The sequence below is a fragment of the Schistocerca cancellata genome, chromosome 5 (genome assembly GCF_023864275.1).
Source record: "Schistocerca cancellata isolate TAMUIC-IGC-003103 chromosome 5, iqSchCanc2.1, whole genome shotgun sequence".
In the NCBI taxonomy this organism is placed as follows: Eukaryota; Metazoa; Arthropoda; class Insecta; order Orthoptera; family Acrididae; genus Schistocerca; species Schistocerca cancellata.
Window position 1 is genome coordinate 552,619,632 of NC_064630.1, and position 16,156 is coordinate 552,635,787.

At 43.3% G+C, this 16,156-nt stretch overlaps 1 protein-coding gene across 1 annotated transcript in view; it reads left to right on the plus strand.

Moving 5' to 3' along the window:
* Positions 1-7,436: 7,436 nt before the first annotated feature.
* Positions 7,437-16,156, plus strand: part of LOC126188220 (uncharacterized) — a 68,819-nt gene continuing 60,099 nt past the window's right edge. Inside the window, exon 1 of the mRNA XM_049929771.1 lies at positions 7,437-7,471. The gene's annotated coding sequence lies outside the window, so the exon portion shown is untranslated. The remainder of the gene's footprint in view (positions 7,472-16,156) is intronic.

Genomic DNA, 16,156 nt, shown 5'->3' on the forward strand with positions numbered 1-16,156 from the left:
TAAAACTGGTAACTAATGTCTTGTTCAATGCCTCCTTTACTTTAATATTAACGGGGCTAACATTCCTGTTGACACTTGGACACTCCTAGTATATTGCGAAGTAGCGAAAACACACAAATATCAGTACTGCTGTGGCACATCGTCACGTTCAGAGCATTAAAAATTGGCACATGTCTACAAGTGACAATGTGGAACCGTTCTTATCTGCCAAATTACACACTGTAGTCATATCACTAGAACAGTAAAAACGCAAGACGACTTCTAGGAATCACCCACTACTACTGATTTTCTCGACGGGGTTACATAACGCGTCATTGACATCGACGTAATCAAAGACGGAGCAGACTCTGACGTCAGAGGAGCGATAGAAGAAGAATCAGACGTAGGACTGTTGTAAGTATCATAGTACCACATGTCCAGGATTGTGTCAGAGCAAACTCGAGTACTTCAGGATTAATGAACGGACATTGAACTCCGATACTCTTGCAAGGGAACCCAGTGTCTAACGCGATGCACTATTTCGCTCAGTCACATTTATTGTTACTCTTAAGTACGGAAGAAGCCAGAGTACAGCTCAGGCTCCCGTCGATGACTAAGTCATTAGGGCTTACCAGAGACTATGGAAACATCAGAATGGGGAACGAAAGAGTCAGTGTACTTTTCAAAGGAAGGGAAGAAGGAATGAATAAAAGAACAATGGATTCATTTGATTTGATTTTCTTAACGCCGGGAGACAGGAACAACAATGGTCTTAGTTCACTGTTGCCCGCGCCGAAACCGAGTGTTTAGTGCGGCTTCGCTCGCTATGATTCTAGTAAAGCCAACCGATCCCATTAAAGAGTAGTAGGTGACTCTTTACTAGTTCCTTATTAGACACGATTTCTTCAGTACTTAATGACCCACATATTCTCTGTCTTTTGCCCTCCAACGCTTCGCATTAGATTAGGTTTGCGGTTTCATCATCTTCACCAAATAGTCTGCACTCACGGGCTGCTTCGTCTATACTCATTGTGTGTAGGTGCTTCTCAAAATTCCCAGTTCCAGCCATAAGATCTACCATGAGTTTAGTCTGTCTCTTGTTCACGTCCAGGGTTACAGAACTTCTCTTGAAACAGGTCTTTTTGGTTCAAATGGTTCAAATGGCTCTGAGCACTATGGGACTTAACTTCTGAGGTCATCAGTCCCCTAGAACTTAGAACTACTTCAACCTAACTAACCTAAGGACATCACACACATCCATGGCCGAGGCAGGATTCCAACCTGCGACCGTAGCAGTCGCGCGGTTCCAGACTGTAGAGCCTAGAACCGCTCGGCCACCCCGGCCGGCTTCGTTTTAGGATCATAGTCCAATATCCTACGTGATACTCAAGATCCAACCATGTAATTTTGATTTTATCATCAACAGTGATCGTTAGGACAGCTTGCAGTCCAATAAATGGAGTCATCGCGCCTGCACTGGTCAGTCTATTAGCTTGTTTATTGCCACTAATTTCTGAGTAACGATATTTGATTTCCTTACAGGACTGACAGAGATTTCAGAGATGCTAAGCTGTATGAATAAATATAGATGCTACGATCGTTATAGCACGTACGCAAATTCTCCTCAGCACACGCTCTGATAGCGGATATCTCCGCCTGGAATACTGTGGCCAGTCCCTCTAGAGAGACTTCTTTCTGTCTAGTCTAGACTGTATCTCGCACACTCCAATTCCAGCGTCTTCATCTGCCTTCGACCTGGAGGTAAAACAGGATATGTCTACTGAATGGTATGATTCCTTCTTCCACTGCTTCATACCTCCAGTTGTTACCTTGAAAAGTAACTGAAAGCTATTCGTAAGCCGGCATTTCCCTAACCATTTCTATATTTACCACATTCACTTTATTGGTCTTGGAGTCTGGATATCCGAAACGTTTCCAATTATTTCCAGTGTTTAAGCTGGATGCCCCTGTCGCTGCGTCCATTGTAGCCCAAAGATGTAGTGGGGGCATGTCCAGCATCGTCTCCATCCCAGCATTGGGTGTGCTATTAATTCCGCCTGTTACAGCGTAGCAGGCCCGTCTCTGCACCTTCCCAATTCCTTAGCAGCCACCTTCAGTTCTACTTTATTCCAGTATAAGCTGACATAGGTGTTGTTATAGTGGTGTATATCTAGTAGATCTGTGGTTTAGACCACAGGCACTTCTGGTGTTCAAAGAGTACCTTTTGCCTTGTACCATATTTTCCTTACGTGAGGGGTCCATGATAGTTTCGTATCCAGGGTGCCGGATGTGCTTCGTCGTAAATGGCGCTACAACAATTTTCTCCGGACTGGCCCTCAGATCTCGTCTTCTGCACCAGTTTGCACAATATTCAGTCCACACTGTTCCCCCCCCCCCCCCCAGAAAAAAATGAAAATAAAAAAAAAACAATGGAAGGAGGGAGAAAACTTTCGACAATGTTGATGGGACTAAACACTTCGAAATTCTGACGAAACCAGAAAGTAGACCAGTTGCTGGTCTGCCTGACGCAAGATGTATCAGCTGTTAAAAACTTTCCACAAAAAAAAAACATTGCTTCGCTTTCATTGTAGCATCAATTTGAGAATTATAAATTGGCCATAACTTCCTAATAGTTAGAAAATATGAAAACAGATAAAAAGGAATCACTGTTGGAGTGACAATAATGGCTTTCGCTGCACTGCTGTGAGTCGGTACAAGGTAGGCACAAATTTTGATAGGTAGACTGTTCTCGCATTTGCCAGCGTCCCCTATATGACGGGCATGGTGCAAGGGGTGGGGATTGGTGGGGGGGGGGGGGGGGAGCTGGACAATAATGCTGCGGATTTCAGTTCTCCCTTGCGCTAATAGGTGATCGTAATGATAGTTAAGCACTGGTACATTTTAAAACAACTACTGTTTTAATTATTGAAGATGTAAGACACTGTTTAAAGCAGCACAACGTTGCTCAGCAGGCTTAACGTTAGTCGCAGTGGTGTATGTTTAGGCAGTTTACAACTATCGCCATATCAACCTGAACAGCATTCACAGCGCACTTGCACACATATACTTCTGTTTGTGACAAGTAGTAACAATAGCCTAGAAGTAAATTAAAATATTGCCAATGCCCCGGTTCCGATCAAGATTACTGGTAGGTTAAAGGTGAGTGCCGGCACTGGAAGTCCCCTCCAAAACATTCCCTCTGCCCCCTCCCAGTCCGCTGCGTGATTTGGCGCAAAAGAAACCCGACTTTTCAATGGGCTGCAAGCCAAACAGCCAGCTCTGCTCCTTCGAGTAGAGAATGGTAAGTAAAAACGAAGTAGCTCCATTCAATAAAAAGAACATGGTTCAAGTTATACAACAGCTCGTCCAAATCCTTTAAGAGGGGAATGAAGGATTAAACGATATTTTCGAAACTATGCTCGGATTCTGCCAACGTGCTCAGCCATTTACGTGATGAAGATGTGAACATCTATAAAACGCAGTAATCTAATCATTTGACCTCTCACTTTTCTTGCTTACGAAGATGACGTATCCTGCCAGGTACTTCGATATAATGAGTGCCATATCTTGATCGGGCCGCACTCAACAGCTGAACGCAATATTTAGAAGCAACTTGTCTTCTCTTGTATTTTGCCATTATTATAACGTGTAGTAGCAGTTTAATTGACAAAAATGGCTCTGAGCACTATGGGACTTAACTTCTGATGTCATCAGTCCCCTAGAACTTAGAACTACTTCAACCTAACTAACCTAAGGACATCACACACATCCATGCCCGAGGCAGGATTCGAACCTGCGACCGTAGCGGTCGTGCGGTTCCAAACTGTAGCGCCTAGAACCGCACGGCCACTCAGACCGGCTTAATTGACAAGAAATTCAGGTTTCGAACTTCTGTTGGTATCTCCCAAAGCGTACAATTTTGTGAGAAGATAGAAGCGTCCTTTGTTTTGCTGTTAAAGACTTCAAACAGGGACAAGATAATATAATTAGAACTGGAAGAAATACGTTCAAAACTTTTGAAGAGGCATGTGTTCACACCTTCGATAAAATAACATTGACAGTCGAATAAGTTGCGTCTGCTGATGTGATGTCACAGTTGATGGTGGCCCGCAGCTTATCTGTGGCGGGACATCTGCCTTTATCTAACGAATTCGATGTCACATTGACTAATGAGCTCTTAGAAACGTTAGTAAAAAAATTTAAAAATCCTGAAGGAGCTGAACAATGCATTGTAGCTGTTACTTACGACATGGTAGCCAAAAATTTAGAAATATGGAATCAGCTCGGGCTATCCACAAATGAAACGTACTTCTCAACTATGCTGATTGTGACACTAGAGTATGGATATTCTTTAATATTTCACTTGTAGAAATTCTCAAGAAACAGCTTAAGAGGCGAAGAATTCGGTTTCCAGATGTCATGAGGTAATAAACAGTAGAGTACAGGTATCTTAATGTCTACGAAGTAAATGTTTCTGATAAAATACAATTATTTGACGTTTTCTGATAAAATAAATTTACTTGATGCTATCCTTCAAAACACACACACACGCGCGCGTGCGCGCGAGCGTTATTTGCCTGACTGAATTGCCATAATGTCACCTGAAGTCCTTTAGTGATTTGTTACTAAGGGTACAAGCAATGATTATGTTGCATATAAACAATTAGCACAATGATTGGCCGTAACGATTCCAATTTACAAAAACGACATTTTGGTGGCTAGCAGTATCTCTGAAATTACCAAATCTTACTACTACAGTGAATCTGTTCCTAATGTAGGTGAATAAGACAGCCAATTAGTCGCAAAAAATGGTGATATTCAGTTAACCTAACCATATTTTCAAAGGATTTAAACCGTCTTCTTCAGAAAGACAAGAAACCTGCATACAGAATGACAACAAAATTACAATCAATACATCATGGACCAATAGTACGTATCACAGAAACTACTACCTACAACAAGTGTAGACATATCACAAACAATAAGATATATGCCAGCACAGGAATAGTAGTACCTACAAACTTCACATTAGCAAACAGTTACTCTGTAAAGCGATCTAACATTCCTCATGAAATGTGTTGGCAACGACCTGTACACCCATTTGTAAAAATTAAGGCCCCTAAAATCAAGGGCTTGTCACATCGGTGAAATCAATCGCATAAAATGCTAAATCATGTTAACAGGTACATGCCGACTGAGGGACAATCGAAAGCGTGGGCATCAGGGAAACAAATCCTGAGGCGCATGCGCCGATAAACATGTACGCTTGGTGGCATAAACACCCCATAAGCGTAAGCACATTTAAATTGCTAACAAAAACGAGTACAGAATAAATTGTTGAAAAAGACAAACACAAAATAAAATGTACTAGCATACATTAAGACTCTTATACGAAAATAATTATGTCTGTGTATAAGTAGGTTATTACGTGCATAATGACAGTAAACATGGTAATATGACCTCCAGTACACCACCATACCAAAAACAATAATGCCGGTGTACAAACACGCTATTAAATATAATGGCAGTAAAGAGCAAAAATTCATAGGTTAATGTGTAGTGACAAACGTAACAAAAGTGGATGACACAAATACCTTAGCACAACGTAAACATAAACTAAACTCTATGCGCAAAAATTGTATAATAGAAGTTTGAGAAAATGAACCAACTTCTTTTTGCGAACAGTATGGATTTGAAGCCATGTCCCTATTGATTACTGCCCTTCTTGCTACTGCATTTCATATATCGATGCCTGTTCACATACAGATCAGTTGATCGTCGTCTCGTCCCATGCAGACTAAATTTATAGTACGAATTCTTGTGAATTTGATCAATCATTCACATTCATCCTTTTTTATGATAATGTTATGCTAATGCACAGGGCAAAGAAAACTGTAAGTGTTTAGCTTACATCGTTGACGCCATAAACTGGCTTACGTTTCATAAATGGAGGATCCTGAAATGCAGCTACAGAACAAGTATTATTTGCATCAATAACGAAATTGTAGGCACCTGTGATGTTCTTTCGTGATCACTAACATCTGAGTGCCCATAACATCTTAGAATCTATACTGTCAAATATTAGTTTTAATGGCTATTGTGTAGGCAGTACAGAGAGCAGTATAAGTTAAGCAATAAAGATCAACTTAAATTTATCGATGTTATATGGAAATGTTCGAGGTCTGCAACTGTGCTGTGAAGGTATGAAATAATTGCTACTGCTTCGGTCACTTTTTACTAATATTTAATTAATTAGCACGACTCGTTTCGGCAGCATGACGTCATAAAGTGCATTACTGTTGCATATGCATTACATTAAACTGAATTGCGATTTGTTGGGTGTGCCAGTGAGGTTATGTATTGAAATATAAAGTGGGAGTAGTGATGCGATTGTTACTGAGTTCTGTGTGCTAGACAACTAAAATTCCAGAAAAAAATGGTTCTATTTCAGTATATAACTTCACCAACGCATCCAGATAAATGAACCTTATCACAGTTCAGATTAACGTTAACGCATATGAACCTGTGTGCAGCTAGTGATGACATCAGTCTGGCGAAATGCGTCGTGCTAATTATATATCAGTAAGAAGCGACTGAGGCAGTAGAAATTTTTGCTTAAATAAAGTTCAAGAAGAGCTACTCTTAGTAAACCCTTTCTGGCACTATTGGAAGAGGTAATTGTGCTGCAAATTGTCTATTAATGTGGACTAGATCTTCACGTGGCATTCGCATATAACTTAGAGATACGTATGCCCTTTTCCAGTATGTTAAGCTCACGTTGGCCGCGCGGAGTGGCCACGCAGTTAGAGGCACCACGTCACGGATTGCGTGGCCCCTCCCGCCGGAGGTTCGAGTCCTCCATCGGGCATGGGTGTGTGTGTTGTTCTTAGCATAAGTTAGTTTAAGTTCGTTTAAGTAGTGTGTAAGTCTAGAGACCGATGACCTCAGCAGTTTTGTCCCTTAGGAATTCACATACATTTGAACATTTAAGCTGAAGTTCACGCACAGTACGATGAAATAATGTCTTTCATTCACAGTATTTTCTAAAAACAAAATTGTGCACATACGCCGAGTTGATGGTACTAACGCTTTTTCTTAACGATAGAATACATAACACAAAAAATGTTTGTGACGTTTGTACTATGAGGAGTGCCAGAGACAAAAGATTAAATTGACAATAAACGCTAACTCCTCACAAATTCGATATAAATAAATTTTTTGTAGCACACTTACGGTTCATCACACAAATCCATCACATATTAACTAACAGAAGTTTAATAACCTTCTTTCCTCCTCGTTCTGTAACATGTGATGTGATAACAGTCATTAGTCTCGAAACGTCTTAGCCACAATCTGCCAGATACGAACAGAATCTCAGAAATTTTGTGATAACCTGAAGCTTAGTTACAGGTATATGTAGAGCTGCCCCTCATTACACGAAATAAATGAGTCCACTATGGAGCTGCAGAAAGCTGTGAGGATCATCTTAGTGGTAAGCGATCAATCTGCATCTGCATATATACTCCGCAAGTAACCGTTCTTAAAATAACGATTCTCTATATTTTATCAGTAGTTTTTCACAAAAAGTACTTCGTCTTCCGTCCAGGGATTCCCATGTGACTTCACTAAGCACCTCCGTAACATTTGCGTGCTGGTCGAAACTACCTGTAAATCTAGTAGCTCGCTCCTGAATTGCTTCGCTGTCTTCCTTTAATCCGAACTGGCGGGGTTCCCAAATACTCGACCGGTACTCAAGAATGGTTCGCACAAGTGTTCTATACATGGCCTCCTTTATAGATGGAACTTTAATGCAGTTTGCTAAAATGTATACACTAACCCACAGATGCGTAGTACAGACGTCATACAGTATGGTTACAATTAAAGTGCAGCTACTCACGGGTCCGGTGAAGATAGCAATTAACAAATGGCAGCAGAACTTTGTAGGTATGTCTGTGCGTTAATGCGGAGCAGATTTACGGTGGAGAAACTTTAGCTCCATTTTTGGACACCAGGCTCAAGTCTGGCGCTGTGCATTGTATATAAAGCCCTGAATAAACAAATAAGCGACAAACTTTTATCCGTGGGTTGCCGACAATTGAGCGCTGCCATTGGTCAGCTCAACGTCATGCGGTACAAGGCAGCCATGTTGGACCCACATAATACATGAGAGTAAGTGGGAAAATTGATCTAATTAGTGGTTGTCTTAGTATAGAAGGGTATGTGAAACATACGAACTCATTTTATATTAAGAGCATTAAAAAATGTGTCACCTATTCTGTGGTAAAGAATGCCACAGTGTTGTGCAGTAAACTGCTGTTCAAGAACAGAGGGCAGCAGCAGGTTTTTCCGAATACCAAAAGGCGAAATATTGCTGCATGGAATTGAAAGGAAAGATGTGAGTCTACTATACCGCTTGCAAAAAATAAAAATTTCTGTCGTTGTGGATTACTAAACAGTGAAGTTGCATACTCCATTACATAAAAAATGGTTCAAATGGCTCTGAGCACTATGGGACTCAACATCTTAGGTCATAAGTCCCCTAGAACTTAGAACTACTTAAACCTAACTAACCTAAGGACATCACACACACCCATGCCCGAGGCAGGATTCGAACCTGCGACCGTAGCAGTCCCGCGGTTCCGGACTGCAGCGCCAGAACCGCACGGCCACCGCGGCCGGCTCCATTACATAGAACTTGTGACAGATTAATTACTGTCTTCTTAAGGTTATTTTATTCGCACTGCAGTTATGCAAGAGCTCCAATTTCCATATCACATCATATTACATTTTAATATCTATTTTCATTTATTAGCTTCAATTCACATCTGAGCAATTTCAAATTGATCGCAAGAATGGTGTTAAGAATCAGAAAAACTATTTAATAATTTCTCAACATAATTCTTCCCAAACGAGCCGCTGAAGACAATAAATTCCTACTTCCAGTTCTCTCTATTGAGCCCCTTATAAAGCTGCAAGATTTTGGCAGAGAAAAAAAGCTGGACACCGCTTGGAACCTACAAGAAAGTGTAATAAGGCCAGGGCATTGCAATAAAATAAAAGTTGGTCTTGCTTAATCACTTTAAAATCATAGCGTTTCAGCAGCAGTTAAGCATGTCGTATAACAACAGATACTTCAAGGCGTAGACATAATTTTCCGGTGGTTTAAATTAATGACCCGGAGGATGAGAAAACCACCAGTGTATAATGAAACTTCCTGGCAGATTAAAACTGTGTGCCGGACCGAGACTCGAACTCGGGACCTTTGCCTTTCGCGGGCAAGTGCTCTACCAACTGAACTACCCAAGTACGACTCACGCCCCGTCCTCACACCTTTACTTCTGCCAGTAGCGCACTTGCCCGCGAAAGGCAAAGCCCCCGAGTTCGAGTCTCGGTCCGGCACACAGCTTTAATCTGCCAGGAAGTTTCATATCAGCGCACACCCCGCTGCAGAGTGAAAATCTCATTCTGGACCAGTGTATGATGTTGTTGAAGGCAAAAACGATGAGGCTCTGTAGTTCAAAAAATGGTTCAAATGGCTCTAAGCACTAAGGGACTTAACATCGAAGGTTATCAGTCCCCTAGAACTTAGAACTACTTAAACCTAACTAACCTAAAGACATCACACACATTCATGCTCGAGGCAGGATTCGAACCTTCGACCGCAGCAGAAGCCGGTTCCGGACTGAAGCGTCTAGAGCCACTCGCCCACAGCGGCCGGCCTCTGCAGTTCCCCATGAGTGTTATTGCGTTGTTTGAAAATTTGAAAACGAGGTACCTGGTAAACAATAGTAATATCAACAGCGGCAGAAAATGGTATAACGGGAGCTATGAATAGGAAGGTAGGAGAGAGTGTGTGTTACTGTGAACAGTTCAGTGATAGAGTTATTCTCGTCAGAGTCGACAGCAAACCAACACCGACAACAACGGTTCAGGTATACATAACAACGTCGAAAGCAGAAGATGGGGAGACAGAGAAAGTATATGAGGATATTGAACGGGTATTCAGTACGTAAAGGGGGATTGGAATGCGTTTGTAGTGGAGGGATCAGGAGAAAGGGTTACAGGACAATATAGGCTTCATAGTAGGAGCGAGAGAGGAGAAAGACTGAATATCAATTAGTAATAGCGAATACTCTGTTCAAGAATAATAGGATGAGGAAGAGTTATACCTGGAAACCGCCGGGAGATACGGTAAGATTTCAGTTAGATAACATCATCGTCAGGCAGAGATTCCGAAATCAGTTACTGGATTGTAAGGTGTACCCAGGAGCAGATACAGATTCAGATCACAATATAGTACTGATGAACAGCAGGCTGAAGTTTAGGAGATTAGTCAGGAAGAATCAACGTGGAAAGAAGTAATATGGAAGTAATGAGGAATAATAAGATACGCTTGATGTTCTCTAAAGCTGTAGATACAGCAATAAGGAATAGCTCAGCAGGCAGTAAAGTTGAAAAACAATGGACATCTCTAAATAGTGCAATCACAGAAGTTGGAAAGAAAAGAATAAGCACAAAGAAGGTAACTGAGAAGAAATCATGGGTAACAGAAGAAATACTTCAGTTGATAGATGAAAGAGGTGCAAAAACGTTCAAGGAAACTCGGGAATACAGGTCTTTGAGGAACAAAATACATAGGAAATACAGGGAAGCTAAGGGAAAATGGTTCCATGAAAAATGTGACATCTGAAAAGAGTTGACTGTTGGAAGGACAGATTCAGAATATAACAAAGTCGAAACAACCCACCCTGAAATCAAAAGCGAGGGTGGTAAACTCAAGAGTGCAACGGGAATTACAATTTTAAACGCTGAGGAGGGAGCGGATAGGTGGAAAGACTACACTGCATGCCGCTATGAGGGGGCGGGGGAGGGGGGGGAGCATAGCTGATTGACTTGACAGAAGAAGAAACAGGAGTCTATAGGAAGAGTTAAGGGAACCAGTATTAGAATCAAAATTTGAAAGGGGTTTGGAAGACTTAATATGAAATAAGGCAGGAGGGATGGTTAACAGTCCATCGGAATTCGGAATTTCTAAAATCGTTTGGGAAAGCGGCAAAAAAACTACTGTACACGTTGATGTGTCGAATGTACGAGGTTGGTGACATGCCATCAGACTTTCGGAAAAACATCATCCACACAATTCCCAAGAGAGCAAGAGACGACAAATTCGAGAATTTATCACACAGTCATTTTAACAGCTCATGCATCCAAGTTTCCAAGTTGCTGGCAAGAATAATATACAGAAGAAGGGAAAAGAAAATTGATGATCTCTTAGATGACTATCAATTTGGATTTAGGAAAGGTAAAGGCACGAGAGGGGCAAATCTGACGTTGCAGTTGATAATGGAAGGGAGACTGAAGAAAAATCGAGACACGTTCATGGGATTTGTCGACCGGGACCTGGACCTGGAAAAAGCAATGGACAATGTAGAATGGTGCAAGATGTTAGAAATTCTGAAAAAATAGGGCAGGCTATAGCGAAATACGGATAATATACAATATATATATATATATATATATATATATATATATATATATATATATATATATACTCCTGGAAATTGAAATAAGAACACCGTGAATTCATTGTCCCAGGAAGGGGAAAATTTATTGACACATTCCTGGGGTCAGATACATCACATGATCACACTGACAGAACCACAGGCACATAGACACAGGCAACAGAGCATGCACAATGTCGGCACTAGTACAGTGTATATCCACCTTTCGCAGCAATGCAGGCTGCTATTCTCCCATGGAGACGATCGTAGAGATGCTCGATGTAGTCCTGTGGAACGGCTTGCCATGCCATTTCCACCTGGTGCCTCAGTTGGACCAGACTTCGTGCTGGACGTGCAGACCGCGTGAGACGACGCTTCATCCAGTCCCAAACATGCTTAATGGGGGACAGATCCGGAGATCTTGCTGGCCAGGGTAGTTGACTTACACCTTCTAGAGCACGTTGGGTGGCACGGGATACATGCGGACGTGCATTGTCCTGTTGGAACAGCAAGTTCCCTTGCCGGTCTAGGAATGGTAGAACGATGGGTTCGATGACGGTTTGGATGTACCGTGCACTATTCAGTGTCCCCTCGACGATCACCAGTGGTGTACGGCCAGTGTAGGAGATCGCTCCCCACACCATGATGCCGGGTGTTGGCCCTGTGTGCCTCGGTCGTATGCAGTCCTGATTGTGGCGCTCACCTGCATGGCGCCAAACACGCATACGACCATCATTGGCACCAAGGCAGAAGCGACTCTCATCGCTGAAGACGACACGTCTCCATTCGTCCCTCCATTCACGCCTGTCGCAACACCACTGGAGGCGGGCTGCACGATGTTGGGGCGTGAGCGGAAGACGGCCTAACGGTGTGCGGGACCGTAGCCCAGCTTCATGGAGACGGTTGCGAATGGTCCTCGCCGATACCCCAGGAGCAACAGTGTCCCTAATTTGCTGGGAAGTGGCGGTGCGGTCTCCTACGGCACTGCGTAGGATCCTACGGTCTTGGCGTGCGTCCGTGCATCGCTGCGGTCCGGTCCCAGGTCGACGGGCACGTGCACCTTCCGCCGACCACTGGCGACAACATCGATGTACTGTGGAGACCTCACGCCCCACGTGTTGAGCAATTCGGCGGTACGTCCACCCGGCCTCCCGCATACCCACTATACGCCCTCGCTCAAAGTCCGTCAACTGCACATACGGTTCACGTCCACGCTGTCGCGGCATGCTACCAGTGTTAAAGACTGCGATGGAGCTCCGTATGCCACGGCAAACTGGCTGACACTGACGGCGGCGGTGCACAAATGCTGCGCAGCTAGCGCCATTCGACGGCCAACACCGCGGTTCCTGGTGTGTCCGCTGTGCCGTGCGTGTGATCATTGCTTGTACAGCCCTCTCGCAGTGTCCGGAGCAAGTATGGTGGGTCTGACACACCGGTGTCAATGTGTTCTTTTTTCCATTTCCAGGAGTGTGTGTATATATATATATATATATATATATATGTATATATTACATGGTGTATATATATATATATATATATATATATATATATATATATATATATATATTACATGGTATATATATACCAAGCGGGAACAATAAGACTGGAAAATCAAGAACGAAGTGCTGGGATTAAAATGTGTGTTAGACAGGGACGTAGCCTATCGCTCCTACTGTCCATTCTACACATTGAAGAAGCAATGAGGGAAATAAAAAGAAAGGTTCAAATGTGGGACTAAAATTCCGGGTGAAAGGATATCAACGATAACTTTCGCTGATGACATTGCTATCTTCAGTGAAAGTGAAGAAGAACTACAGGAGCTGCTGAATGGAATGAACAGTCTAATCAGTACAGAGTGTGGATTGAGAGTAAATCGAAGAAAGACCAAGATAATGAGAAGTAGCAGAAATGAGAGTAACGGAAATTATACAATTGGGGATCACGAAGTAGACGAATAAGGAGGTTCTCCACAGAATCGACGAGGAAAGGAACATATGGAAAACACTGATAAGAAAACGGGACAGAATGAGAAGACATCTTAAGTCATCAGGAGATAATTTCCATGGTACTAGAGGTTCTGTAGAGGGTAAAACCTGTAAACGAAGATTGGAACACTTTCAGCAAATAATAGAGGACGTCGGGTGCAATTACTAGTCTGAGAATAAAAATGTGGCACAAGAGAGGAATTCGTTTCGGGCCGCATCAAACCGGTCAAAAGACTGATGACTGAAAAATAAAGATTACATTTGCAGATCAATAGCACAAGCGTTTCTGTGATACTAGGTATCGACCCACGGTGAAACACCTATTTTATTACATGGTGTAGCATTCAGGGAGGGGGGAGGGCAAAGCATGCTTGCGTCTGGCATGCAGTCGATCGCACAGATTGGGAATACTGTCCGGGAGTACGTTAGGCCACGCCCACTCAGTGTGCTCACGTAGTTCTGTAGAAGTTGTTACCTGACGAGTCGCACGAGTCAATATTCGTCGCATCATATGCCTCAAATGCTCGACTGGAGACAAGTCCGAAGATCGTGCTGGCCAGGGAAGCTTCTGCACGTCTTGCAGATCACGTTGAGTTTCACAGGCAGTATGTGGGCGAACATCATTCTGTCGGAACAACACATCACCTTCCCGCTGCAGCAACGGCAAAAGAACGGGTTGTAACACCTCCGTTTTATATTTCGACCCGATCCTGATCTGACCGAATAGCATCCCAATAATTATTATTAATGTGACCGTGTACCTAATGGGGCTGGCAATCGGAATTGACTGCTACGGAGTTGTTACTTTCCAGTTTGTCCTTCTCAAATGCTGTAATAATGAAATGTCTGGTAACAAGAAGCACACCAGCACAGTTTCACTAATCAAGAACCTATATTAGTCTCAAAAACACAAAAAGGAGGAGACAGCCACTGCCTTCGTCATACATATCTAATTACGGCTAATCTCGGCACAGGCTTCTTCGTTATTCATTATCGTCACACTCTAATACAATCACTGCAATCCAACACTGCAATCCAACACTGCAATCCAAAATGATGCCGGCGCGGTAGACGCGACACCAAAATATCGGCACTAGAAATATCACTGATCACTCTCGTAATTATACTACTTCACTTTCCCGGTATTATTCTAGCACAAATGGGTTAAACCGCGGCGATGGCCACTCCCTTTGTCGGTAAAGCCTTGCATTACAACAACTGGCCTCCACACAGCTCGGCCCGCAACATGGGACTCACTCAACTCTACACTCGCTCTCGCAACACGACACTATCGATTGTTGGCCCTATCGACCTGTGCCGAGTGCAAACTTCTAATAAGGGCCTCCGGACCCCTTACAGGGTCTAACGACATTCAGCATGTACGGAGCGCTGGTTGACGTCCCCCCCAGACCATAAGGCCTGGTGTGGGGGCAGTGTGTCTCGCAGGAACGCGCTCCACGACACAGCGCACACCAAGTCGATGTTGTGCGCGCAAACGACCATCACTTGCGTGCAGGCGGAATCTACTTTCATCGATGAAGACCACGGCGTGCCATTCCATCTTCCAAGTGATCGATGGCATCAGTCGAGCCGTGCATGTACATGCTGTGGCGTGAGTGAAAGATGGGCTAGAGGTATGTCTGCCCTTAGTTCCACTGCTAATATCCAGTTTGACACGTCTGGGCTCCCAAGCCCTCACATCTTAGCTGTGATAGTTGCACGGTCTGCCACTGCTGCCCTTACAGTAAGACGATCCTGACCAGCGCCTGTACTGCCTGGACGTCCAGAAACTCTTCTGAGAGTGCGAGAATGTTCACGCGACAACTGAAACCAGCATCGTTGCACAACTCACGCAGCGCGTCCAACTTGTGTGGCAGTTTCCCGGAAGTTCCATCTCGCCAGTCGGAAAACCAATATTTTACCGCTTTCCATTTATCCCAATGGCTGCAGGAAGCATGAGCGCGTCTCCATGGCATCGTTGCCTGCTTGCTTGAGACGTTTGCACCCTACTGAGTCTTCTGGTTGTGAGCATCCTCTATTAAAGGGCAGACATAGAAGGCGCTCTGCGCTGTTTGTTGGTGGACATCATTGAAACCATTATCAATACATGTACTATCCCTCCAGGTGTCATATGCCGTCTTCGGATCTAAATCCACGTCGTCTTTCCAGGTGTACTACTTTTTTGTTTTTTTTTTGTTTTTTTTGCGCAAGTGTATTTATCTATGTACCTACCTGCTCCCGATAACTATAAAATAACAAACAAGTAGCATAGTTCATGTGGAACAGGCATCCACTCGCCTCCTGGAATCTGGAGTCCAGAGTTTTTATCCATGCATTGAGTCGTTTACTATCAATTCTCTGGGATATAGTAAGTTTGATCTGCCGCCTGTGAAATATAGTTCTTGTGGAGTAACACTTCTCAAAATTGACTAACATAATTTTAGAGTCTTGCTTTCATAAACCTGGGGTCATCGAGGCAGCGAAATGACTCCATAGTACGAGAAGTTGCTTTCCTAATTCACTATGCCTCAGATCGTCTGCAAAACCTCATAAGAACAGAGATGGCGAAATACATCCAGTGATAGGATCAGTGATCACCGCCCACCCATACCGTGGTAGCACACAGCTGAAAAATTATCTAAGATTCATCACAACTAAGCAACTCCGACTGAAGAGAAAGCTTTTGGTCAT